General features: G+C 42.6%; 1 protein-coding gene across 1 annotated transcript in view; it reads right to left on the bottom strand.

Annotated features, from left to right (window-relative positions):
* Window positions 1-3,593, bottom strand: part of LOC128660696 (leukocyte elastase inhibitor) — a 66,408-nt gene extending 62,815 nt beyond the window's left edge. Inside the window, exon 1 of the mRNA XM_053714652.1 lies at window positions 3,508-3,593. The gene's annotated coding sequence lies outside the window, so the exon portion shown is untranslated. The remainder of the gene's footprint in view (window positions 1-3,507) is intronic.
* Window positions 3,594-12,128: the final 8,535 nt, after the last annotated feature.

The raw sequence follows: 12,128 nt of genomic DNA, 5'->3' as shown, positions 1-12,128 counted from the left end.
GGGGGTCAGAGAGACAAAGGGGGGGGCAGAGAGACAAAGGGGGGGCAGAGAGACAAAGGGGGGGGCAGAGAGACAAGGGGGGGCAGAGAGACAAGGGGGGGCAGAGAGACAAAGGGGGGGCAGAGAGACAAAGGGGGGGCAGAGAGACAAAGGGGGGGGGCAGAGAGACAAAGGGGGGGGCAGAGAGACAAAGGGGGGGGCAGAGAGACAAAGGGGGGGGCAGAGAGACAAAGGGGGGGGCAGAGAGACAAAGGGGGGGCAGAGAGACAAAGGGGGGGCAGAGAGACAAAGGGGGGGGCAGATAGACAAAGGGGGGGGGGGGGCAGAGAGACAAAGGGGGGGGCAGATAGACAAAGGGGGGGGAAGAGAGACAAGGGGGGGGCAGAGAGACAAGGGGGGGGGCAGAGAGACAAAGGGGGGGCAGAGAGACAAAGGGGGGGCAGAGAGACAAAGGGGGGGCAGAGAGACAAAGGGGGGGGGGGCAGAGAGACAAAGGGGGGGGGCAGAGAGACAAAGGGGGGGGGGCAGAGAGACAAAGGGGGGGCAGAGAGACAAAGGGGGGGCAGAGAGACAAAGGGGGGGGCAGAGAGACAAAGGGGGGGGGGCAGAGAGACAAAGGGGGGGGGGCAGAGAGACAGGGGGGGGGCAGAGAGACAAAGGGGGGCAGAGAGACAAAGGGGGGCAGAGAGACAAAGGGGGGGGGCAGAGAGACAAAGGGGGGGGCAGAGAGACAAAGGGGGTGGGGCAGAGAGACAAAGGGGGGGGCAGAAAGACAAAGGGGGGGGGCAGAGAGACAAAGGGGGGGGCAGAGAGACAAAGGGGGGGGGCAGAGAGACAAAGGGGGGGCAGAGAGACAAAGGGGGGGGCAGAGAGACAAGGGGGGGCAGAGAGACAAGGGGGGGCAGAGAGACAAAGGGGGGGGCAGAGAGACAAAGGGGGGCAGAGAGACAAAGGGGGGGGGGCAGAGAGACAAAGGGGGGGCAGAGAGACAAAGGGGGGGCAGAGAGACAAAGGGGGGGGGCATAGAGACAAAGGGGGGGGCAGAGAGACAAAGGGGGGGGGCAGAGAGACAAAGGGGGGGGGGCAGAGAGACAAAGGGGGGGGGAGAGAGACAAAGGGGGGGGGAGAGACAAAGGGGGAGGAGAGAAACAAAGGGGGGGGAGCCAAAGAGAAGGGGGGGGGAGAGCCAAAGAGTGGGGAGAGAGAGAGCCAACGTGGAAAAAGAGCCAAAAAGGAGAGAAAGCCAAGAGCCAAAGAGGGGGGGGAGAGCCAAAGAGGGGGGAGAGAGCCAAAGAGGGGGGGGAGAGAGCCAAAGGGGGGGGGGAGAGAGCTAAAGGGGGGGGAGAGCCAAAGAGGGGGGAGAGAGAGAGCCAAAGAGGAGAGCAAAAGAGGGGAGAGAGCCAAAGAGGGGGGGGCAGAGCCAAAGAGGGGGGGAGAGCCAAAGAGGGGGGGGAGAGCGCCAAAGAGGGGGGAGAGAACAAAAGAGGGGGGAGAGAGCTAAAGAGGGGAGAGAGAGAGCAAAAGAGGGGGGGAGAGCCAAAGAGGGGGGGAGCCAAAGAGGGGGGAGAGAGAGAGCCAAAGAGGAAAGAGAGCCAAAGAGGAGAGAGAGCAAAAGAGGGGAGAGAGCCAAAGGGGGGGGGAGCCAAATGGGGGGGGGAGCCAAAGGGGGGGGGAAAGAGCCAAAGGGGGGGAGAGCCAAAGAGGGGGGAGAGAGAGCAAAAGAGGGGAGAGAGCCAAAGAGGGGGGGGAGAGCCAAAGAGGGGGGAGGAGAGCCAAAGAGGGGGGGGAGAGCCAAAGAGGGGGGGAGAGAACAAAAGAGGGGAGAGAGAGCAAAGGAGAGGGGGGAGAGAAAGCAAAAGAGAGGGGGGAGAGAGCAAGGGGTGGGACCGCTGTACTGCAAAAAATGGCCCGTGTACACAGGCTTTAGTACTAGTACCAAATAATAGACTAATGAGCAGCTTCAGAAACACATTTAGGTATTAGTTTTAAATGAAGGCTTAACATAAAGTTAAACTACTTCACTGTATTCCTTATTGTATGATATCATATTTATCAAATTTAGTTATTTAAAGAGACAGTAAACAATAGAATACTATAGCAGTCAAGTCTTAAAGGGACAGTCTAGTCAAAATTAAACATTTATGATTCAGATAGGGCATGCAATTTTAAAAAACTTTCCAATTTACTTTTATTATCAAATTTGCTTTGTTTTCTTGGTATTCTTAGTTGAAAGCTAAACCTAGGTATGCTCATATGCTAATTTCTAAGCCCTTGAAGGCAGCCTCTTATCTGAATGCATTTGAAAGGTTTTCACAGCGTTAGTTCATATGTGCCATATAGATAACATTATGCTCAAGCCTGTGAAGTTACTTGTGAGAGGACACTGATTGGCTAAAATGCAAGTCTTTCAAAAGAACTGAAATAAGGGGGCAGTCTTGCAGAGGCTTATATACAAGATATTCACAGTGGTAAAAAGTATATTAATATAAACATGATGGTTATGCAAAACTGGGAAATGGGTAATAATAAAGGGAATAGCTATCTTTTTAATCAATAAAAATTCTGGAATAGACTGTCCCTTTAATTTTTTTAAAACAAATTAACACCCTTTTTTATTTTCAATTGGCAAACTCCACCCACCATTTGCCTTATTTGGAGGAGCCAAGCTGGGCTTTAGTCTGCAGACAACAAGACTCAGCTATAATGTTAGTGTAGAGTGCGTTGTTATGCGGTTGTTATCTGATAAAGCTAATTAGGGATAGATATGTAACATAGTTGGCCTTGAGAAGTCAGCAGTGCATTTCAAGTTCTGGAAATTAGAAATTGCTCAATTTGTAGAGCTGAATTACATGAATAAGGGGCAAAAACAAATAATGAATAATGAAAGCAAAGTTGTTTTATTATACATAACTAAACATTTTATTTACAACGGTGTTTACTTTAACATACACGTTTTGATAAAGAGCCACCATAGGTGATTGTTAGCAAATCTAGTTTTTAAAGTACACTTTAAAAGGCTTCATAAGTTTATCCGATCATCACGTTTTCCTTCTTTATTTGTTTCATTGGGCATCTATGTACGAGTTGCACTTGTATTCCTCTCTGACACTCCATTTACAAGTATGTTTTTTTTTTGTATGAATATAGAATATATTGTTAGCATATTTTATTTGTACTCTTGTGTAATACAGTCTACAGTTTTACAAATAGAACACATAGGAGGACTTCCTAATGCATAAAAGGCTCCAACATAGAATCAGTATTTAGGTTACTGAGTTTGCTTTGCATAAACCTTTAATGTGGATTCTGTACCAGTAAATGGAAAGTCAAGGCTTGATGACACTTTTTTTTAACCTATAAAATGCTGAACAATGGCTTTTAGTTAAATTAAAATGCTTTTATAAGTTATCTACTCATTTCATCTACATATTTAATGTATTATAAGCCTGTTTAGTAGTAAAGTTTTACAGTATCTAGAAATGTAGATTGACAAAAAAATAAACTTACCTTTTTCCCTCAAAGAAGTTTATCAGCTATTTTGATGCAATGAAAGGAAATTAATCTCAGAGAACCAAGCTTTATATTTAAAATAAGTGGTTACACCCTTGACATATTGCCACACATTGTTTTCTGTTTAGATTGAGCAATGCTTTTCTTTCATGTAGGTGACATTTATAATTACAAGTAATAAGAAATTGGAATTAATTTTACAATTCCCAGAGATGTCATAATGATGATACATTATTATAACCTATTTAAACAAATATTCAGTTCTGTTTTAACTTGGCCTTGCTCAGTAAACTGAAATAATTTCAGTATTAGACTACTTTGTTAAAGGGATAGTAAACACCTTGAGATTTTTAATAAAATCCTTTGCAGTATAATTACATGATTTATTTTGTCCTCTTTTCATGTAATTTAGCTCTGAAAATTGAGCAACTTCGAATTCTTAGAACTTGAAATTCCCCTATTGACTTCTTTATGACAGCAGATACCCTTGTTGTCTTTGGGTTAAAGCCCAGGGGCGCGATCCAATATACAGCGTACTTTTCGCCGCAAACGAGGTAACCCGCGCCGCCCGTAGTTTCACCTCGCACATCGGGGTATCCAATATACCCCGCCGGCAGTTGCTAAAGTGCTGTAAGTTGGACAAACTAGCAATGTCCAGAAATAAGCGTAAGTACAAATTTCTGGAGTCGCCAGTAACTTACGGAACTTTAGAAACTGCCGGTGCCTAAAAAAACTAACTAAACTTTTAAATCTGCCGTAACTGTCTAACACGCCTCCCAAAAATAGCCAGACACGTATACCCCTCTATCCGCAATCCCCCCTCTCACTCCTAACAATAAATGTATTAACCCCTAGACCGACAACCCCCCACAACGCAATAAGCCTATCCTAGTATTAACCCCTAAACCGCCACTCCCGGACCATGCCGCCACTTACATTAAATGTATTACCCCTTAATCTGACCCCCCCTACACCGCCGCCACCTATATTAAATGTATTACCCCCTAATCTGACCCCCCTACACTGCCGCCACCTATATTAAATGTATTACCCCCTAATCTGACCCCCCTACACCGCCGCCACCTATATTAAATATATTAGCCCCTAATCTGACCCCCCTACACCGCCGCCACCTATATTAAATATATTAATCCCTAATCTGACCCCCCTACACTGCCGCCACCTATATTAAATATATTACCCCCTAAACCTAAGTCTAACCCTAACACTCCTAACTTAATTATTATTTAAATAAATCTAAATAATATTAATATTATTAACTAAATTATTCCTATTTAAAACTAAATACTTACCTATAAAATAAACGCCAAGATAGCTACAATATAATTAATAATTACATTGTAGCTATTTTAGGGTTTATATTTATTTTACAGGTAACTAGGGGGCTTAGATTAGGTGTAATTAGATTAAACTTCTTGTAATATTTTTTTATTTTTTGTAATTTAGTGTTTGTGTTTTTTTGTAATATAGTTTAGTTTATTTAATTGTATTTTAGTTTAGATAATTGTAGTTTATTTAATTAATTTATTGATAGTGTAGTGTTAGGTGTATTTGTAACTTAGGTTAGGATTTATTTTACAGATAATTTTGTAATTATTTTAACTAGGTAGCTATTAAATAGTTAACTATTTAATAGCTATTGTACCTAGTTAAAATAAATACAAAGTTACCTGTAAAATAAATATAAACCCTAAAATAGCTACAATGTAATTATTAATTATATTGTAGCTATCTTAGGCCTAGATTTGGAGTTTGGCGGTAGCCGTGAAAACCAGCGTTAGAGGCTCCTAACGCTGGTTTTAGGCTACCTCCGGTATTTGGAGTCAGTCAAAAAAGGGTCTAACGCTCACTTTTCAGCCGCGACTTTTCCATACCGCAGATCCCCTTACGTCAATTGCGTATCCTATCTTTTCAATGGGATTTTTCTAACTCCGGTATTTAGAGTCGTGTCTGAAGTGAGCGTTAGAAATCTAACGACAAAACTCCAGCCGCAGAAAAAAGTCAGTAGTTAAAGGGACACTGTACCCAAATTTTTTCTTTTGTGATTCAGATAGAGCATGCAATTTTAAGCAACTTTCTAATTTACTTCTATTATCAATTTTTCTTTGTTCTCTTGATATCTTTATTTGAAAAAGAAGGCATCTAAGCTGAGGAGCCAGCAAATTTGTGGTTCAGAACCATGGACAGCAATTGTTTATTGGTGCTGCCCAATCAGCAAGGACAACCCAGGTTGTTCACCAAAAATGGGCCGGCATCTAAACTTAAATTCTTGCTTTTCAAATAAACATACCAAGAGAATGAAGAAAATTTGATAATAGGAGTACATTAGAAAGTTGCTTCAAATTGCATACTCTATCTGAATCACAAAAGATAAAATTTGGGTACAGTGTCCCTTTAAGAGCTTTCTGGGCTATCGCCGGTTCATAAAGCTCTTAACTACTGTGCTCTAAAGTACACTAACACCCATAAACTACCTATGTACCCCTAAACCGAGGTCCCCCCACATCGCCACCACTCGATTAAATTTTTTTAACCCCTAATTTGCCGACCGCCACCTACGTTATACTTATGAACCCCTAATCTGCTGCCCCTAACACCGCCGACCCCTATATTATATTTATTAACCCCTAACCTGCCCCCCACAACGTCGCAGCCAGCTACCTACAATAATTAACCCCTAATCTGCCGACCGCAAAGCGCCGTCACCTACATTATAGTTATGTACCCCTAATCTGCTGCCCCTAACACCGCCGACCCCTATATTATATTTATTAACCCCTAATCTGCCCCCCTCAACGTCGCCTCCACCTGCCTACACTTATTAACCCCTAATCTGCCGAGCGTACCGCACCGCTACTATAATAAAGTTATTAACCCCTAATCCGCCTCACTAACCCTATAATAAATTGTATTAACCCCTAATCTGCCCTCCCTAACATCGCCGACACCTAACTTCAATTATTAACCCCTAATCTGCCGACTGGAGCTCACCGCTATTCTAATAAATGTATTAACCCCTAAATCTAAGTCTAACCCTAACACTAACACCCCCCTAACTTAAATATAATTTTAATCTAACGAAATTAATTAACTCTTATTAAATAAATTATTCCTTTTTAAAGCTAAATATTTACCTGTAAAATAAATCCTAATATAGCTACAATATAAATTATATTTATATTATAGCTATTTTAGGATTAATATTTATTTTACAGGTAACTTTGTATTTATTTTAACCAGGTACAATAGCTATTAAATATTTAAGAACTATTTAATAGCTAAAATAGTTAAAATAATTACAAAATTACCTGTAAAATAAATCCTAACCTAAGTTACAATTAAACCTAACACTACACTATCAATAAATTAATTAAATACAATACCTACAAATAACTACAATGAAATAAACTAACTAAAGTACAAAAAATAAAAAAGAACTAAGTTACAAAAAATAAAAAAATATTTACAAACATAAGAAAAATATTACAATTTTAAACTAATTACACCTACTCTAAGCCCCCTAATAAAATAACAAAGCCCCCCAAAATAAAAAAATGCCCTACCCTATTCTAAATTACTAAAGTTCAAAGCTCTTTTACCTTAACAGCCCTGAACAGGGCCCTTTGCGGGGCATGCCCCAAGAAGTTCAGCTCTTTTGCCTGTAAAAAAAACATACAATACCCCCCCCAACATTACAACCCACATACCCCTAACAGTGACGTGCAGTCACAGGAGGCAGGGGAGGCAGTGCCTACCCTGTCCAATGAGGGAAAAAAGATTTGTAATTAATATTTATTAAAAAAAAATAATGTTTATTATTATCTCATTTCTCATTAATTTTTTTTACCACCCTCGCCCCAAGGGTACCCCCCCCCCCACGGCGATAACTCATTCATTTTAATTTCTAGTAGTGTGTAGTACGTTAGATAGTAGATTTCGCGCATATTCACCGACCGCATGATCCATTGTTGCGCAATTAGGAGGCAGTGAGCCGGTCCGCTGCCCTCCATTATTGCGCAACAATGGATCTAAAGCTCACTTAGAGCTGCGCCACCCAGTGGTGAGTCGCCCGGGCCCTGTACAAGCTCCAATGGAGGCGGTTCTCAAAACCGCCTCCATGATGAGCTAGGTCACTTCAGCCAATCACAGCATGCCATTGCCTGCTGGGCTGCTGATTGACAGGTGGGCCATGTGACCATTGACGTTGCGCGCGCTGAGACAACAGCGAGTGGCGGGAAGACTCAGTGGAGGGAGAGCAGCTGAGAGAGTGTCTGTCTGCGTGCCCAACTGCCGTGCTGCACTGCTGCCTAAACTGCCCCACTTGGCTGTCTGACTGGGTGGCTGGACTGGAGGAGCCGAGACTGAGGAGGAGGCTCAGGAGGAGAGGACTGGAGTCAGGGACAGGAGGACGACGGAGGAGCGGAGCCGGTGCCACGTGGGTGGTGGACCCGGGCGGACCCGGTGTAGGAGTCAGCCATCTCTCGGAGTCGGTTGTGGTGGTGAATGTGTCTGACAGTCTGTCTGACACTGTGACAGTGACACAGTGTGACCGTCCAGTGACTGTCTGTCAAATTGGGGACCAAGGATGTTTGCCAGTGAGACCAGTGGTGAAGTGATTTAAGACACCCAGTTGTATGGTAAGTAAAATTATTTTATTTTTGTTCCTATTTGTGAGAGCTGGCCACCGCAGAGAGTATTAGTATGTCAGTTTAGTTACACTCCGAACTAGCAATATCAAATGCCGAACTTTTTGTTATAACCCCTGCCGCCCTGCATATAATCTGTGTTATTATTTAATTACAACTGATATGTTATATTAAAGTGATAGGACAACAGTTCACCGTTGTCCTATCACTTTAGTATAACATTTCAGTTGTTATTAAATAATAACACAGATTATATGCACAGGCCCAGGCGTTATAGCAAAAAGTTCACTGTGTCAGAGCCTGTGTCAGGAGGACAGTCAGTGACACATTGATTACCTCTAGCTCCTGCTGCCTGTCACTAGTACACTACTCCCTTCCTATTAAGCTAAGTGAACTGGGGAGAGAGAGAGGCATTTGTCCCGCCCGTGCCGTGAGAAGGGGGAGAAAAGTCAGTGAGGGGGCAGCAGCACAGGGTAAGTGTCAGGCGCTACACAGACTGATTTCAGGGAAAGCATTTCAAGTGCTACTGCTATCGCACAGCCTTACTTTCCACATCTGTCTGTGCTCAGTCAGTGTGCTGAATAGTATGGAATATTTTCTCTCCCCATGTCCCAGAACCACAGATCTGCAATTACATGTCAAGAAAAATAAATAAATAACGGCTTGTTGAACTGTTTACAGTGCACCAGCCATCAGCAATATAATGAGAGCTGGTGCACTCTAAACAGTTCAACAAGCCGTTATTTATTTATTTATTTTTCTTGACATGTAATTGCTGATCTGTGGTTCTGGGAAAAGGGGAGATAAATGCACATGTGCTCTTCTTACCTCCTGCATGCCCGAGAAAATTATCTATCTGCCTTGTCAAGCCAGCCCCGGACACGAAGGAACGTAGGGGGAGGGGCTTTTGACCCATGGGAGGAGTAGTCCCATATTTTCTGGAGTGGGGTGGGTTACAGGAGAAGGCCATATAAGGAAGTGGGTAGACGGCCATCTTCAGAAAATAATTTCACGGCAGCAAGAAGTTTTTGTTTTCTGCTTGCCTGAAATTTTGTACCTGCCCCGCATTAGGAGCTCCATAGGTAATCCCCCCATACTTATAAATATATATAAATATATGGGAGCCCTATTAAAACATCTAATTCTAGCTGGCGGTATATGCGGAGCATGGTGAGTTTGATGCAGATGGTAATTTTTCTGCATAGGGAAGGCTAGTGTTTTGTCTTCTCTTTCCTTGCAGCCCTGTGTCGGTGTGACAGTTGTATTCTCTGTGACTCTGCTGTCTGGTATTGCGGTGTGCGCGGTTATACTATCCGTTAGACACCTGGGGTCTATGGTGGCCCCCTCCCCTTAGTTTAATTGTGAGTGGATGAGATTAGTAGCGGTTCCATCTTTCCTCAGATGTACGCTTGGGTTGCTGGTTCCTTGCAGGAGGAACAGTCCACTAACAGCCACTTCCAATTGCGGTTAGTGGAAGTCTGCCAATACAGTTACAAGTGACATGGGGCTACAGATCCGGCGACGCAAGTGCGGTTGGGACTTTTGCCAGATGTCCCGCTCATTAGAATAAAGCCGGTAATGGGGTTTGCTGTGTGGAGTGTGGGTCGCGGTACTACTGTATATACATGGTTTTTCTTTCCTGCCAGTCAGTATTTTGTGATTGTGAAGTATACTTTGATGTGTGTGTGTGCTGGTTTGTCTCGTGGCGACATTACTGCAACGGGTAGAGTTGTGAGGATTTGCATTGGCAAGTTTGGGTGTGCTTGCTTGTTTGCCAGTGTGAATTTTGTTGGGCTTGAGTTGTGGTGGTTGACCGCCAATATCTGCAGAAACGCATCCGGGATGTATTATGGATGCCAGGCCTTGCGCCTCTTCGGTGCTACAGTGCAATTTTTAAAATGAGGCAGCAGTTAATCTTTTATTTCCTGCAGTTTCGGTAACGAAATTACAGGTTTGCTTAAACGTTTTTCCCGGTTACAAGTGACATGGGGCGACAGGTTGGCTTAAACGTTGGAGTGCTCGGTTCTTTGGACTTTAGGTTGGCTCTTTGGGTGCATGTCTCTTTCTCAGTGTCATGCAGACTTTTTACAGGCAATAAAGTGTTTATATTGTGTCTTCACCTTAAATAAATTTCTGAGTTTGATATCCTTATTACTCTAAGGGGGGGACTCTGTTAAATACGGTTTTGGTGGGGTAACTTTCCCGCCATTGAAGTTTGTGCGCATTTTGCTCTGTGCCAGATAAGTGGCGAGCCTAGGGCATAACATTTGCAGAGTCGGTCAGGTAGTAGCAAAAATTTGTATATTTTGCTGAATAAGGGAATGTAGAGTATATTCCTTATTGTAGAGCAATGTGGTATGTATGTTTATATGTATGTATATATATATGTGTATATATATATATATATATGTATGTATCTATGTGGGTGTATGTATATATGTGTGGGTATATGTGTGTGTGTATATATATATATATATATATATATATATATATATATATATACAGAGGATATTCCTTCTTGGGGATCACTAAACTGTATGGAAGTTTTTTCTCTTGTCAGTAGGTGTTTTCTCTCCTTATGTAAAGTTTGGTGCCATAGGGGATATTCATATTATGTCTGTTTGTTAATACTAATTTTCTGCTGTATTGGTTTACACTCTCTGCTCTGCCTTTAGAGGTTAGAGTGGGTGGTTGATCTTATTTCCTAGGATCCCTTGTTTTGCCTGCCATCTAGTGGCAGTTAACTGTATTTTACATCTAATTTTCTGTGAGGTACAGTACAGGCTAGTCAATATTTAATTGCTATGATTCATGGGCATGGACTATTTTGACAACTTTTAATTGACTTTTATCGTTAAATTCGCTTGTTACCTTGTTGATATTTGTAAAATGCTAAACCTGGGTGGGCTAAACTGATTTCTGAGCTGTGGGTAATCGCTTCTTAGCTTGGAGCATATGGGAAATGTTTTCAGTTAGACAGTGAGAGTTCATGTGGTTATATAATAACATTGTGTTCTCTCCCGTGGAGTTTTTTAGGGGTCGGCAATGATTGACTAAATTGAATGTCTGTCAAAGCATTGTGATAAGGGTTAAGAGGGGATTGGAGGCTCAGATACAAAGTAATCACAGTGGTAACGCAATTTAATATAACTGTTGTTATACTAATCTGGTGAACAAGTAAGGGATTTCTTAACCTTTTCAATAATGAAATTTACGGTGTTCTGTCCAGTTTAAGTCTTCATGCTTTGTTGCCTATGGAGGATATAGTCATAGGTGTATATGATGGTATATAGCTATTTCTATAATTTATAGTATCTAATTCTATTCACTGGATAGGTGGAAAAAATTATTCCTTCTCTATGGTTTTCCACTTTTATTCCTCTGAAGCGTTAATATCATGATATGGGGTGCATCTATACTGAGTATGGGAGTGCAAATGTTACAATACCTTTCATAACAGTGAGTCACAGCGCTGTCTGAGGCGACAGCCCTTATGTTATGTAGTATCTAGGGGCGCTAATAGGGTATGGTCATATCCTATGAGCCCATCGGTTTGTAGTTCACCTTCCTATGGGCAGACTGCAGCAGTGAAATTTTGGGCGGACCCGTTTGATCTCTATAATTGTTACCTTGTATACAGCCTAGCGTTATAGCGCCGCAAAACTCTGTTGGTGCTTGGCATATACCTGATATGTCGATTATGTTATATATGGGTGTGATAAGTTTATATCACCCTATTACGGGGGGAACTGAGATCTTGCATTACAAATGCTATGATTTTCGGTTTGAGATCACTAATTTGATTGTGCCCTTCTGGTTTAGGGATTTCAGGGTCTGTGTCCGATCCTAATGGTGGTATTTTCCATAAGTTTTATCTTGCAGGGACGGTCTACGCAATGTGTTTACCACCCATGTTTTCTTCCCAATGATCCACTCTGCCTAGTGTAAGGT

The sequence above is a fragment of the Bombina bombina genome, chromosome 5 (assembly GCF_027579735.1).
Source record: "Bombina bombina isolate aBomBom1 chromosome 5, aBomBom1.pri, whole genome shotgun sequence".
Classification (NCBI taxonomy): domain Eukaryota; kingdom Metazoa; phylum Chordata; class Amphibia; order Anura; family Bombinatoridae; genus Bombina; species Bombina bombina.
The sequence above is the reverse complement of the archived record's forward strand: the minus strand, read 5'-3'. Positions and strand labels throughout refer to the sequence as shown.